We start from the raw sequence: 250 nt of genomic DNA, 5'->3' as shown, positions 1-250 counted from the left end.
CCTATCCACACAAACACCTTTTTTTGCTCACCTATGTGTCGAGAGGGATATCGAGCACCTTTCTTCTTAATTACCTAGTAGATCTAGATATATAGATCTAACTAACTAGCTAGCTAGCTAGGGAGAGAGAGAGAGAGAGAGAGAGCTAGCTAGCTATAGGGAGATAGTAGGAAAGGAGAGGGAGAGAAGAGGGAAGGCATTAATGGAAGTGGGAGGAGGGAAAAGAAGAGGGGGAGGGAGGGCATTAATG

This window comes from Triticum aestivum, chromosome 1B (genome assembly GCF_018294505.1).
Source record: "Triticum aestivum cultivar Chinese Spring chromosome 1B, IWGSC CS RefSeq v2.1, whole genome shotgun sequence".
NCBI lineage: Eukaryota > Viridiplantae > Streptophyta > Magnoliopsida > Poales > Poaceae > Triticum > Triticum aestivum.
The sequence above is the reverse complement of the archived record's forward strand: the minus strand, read 5'-3'. Positions refer to the sequence as shown.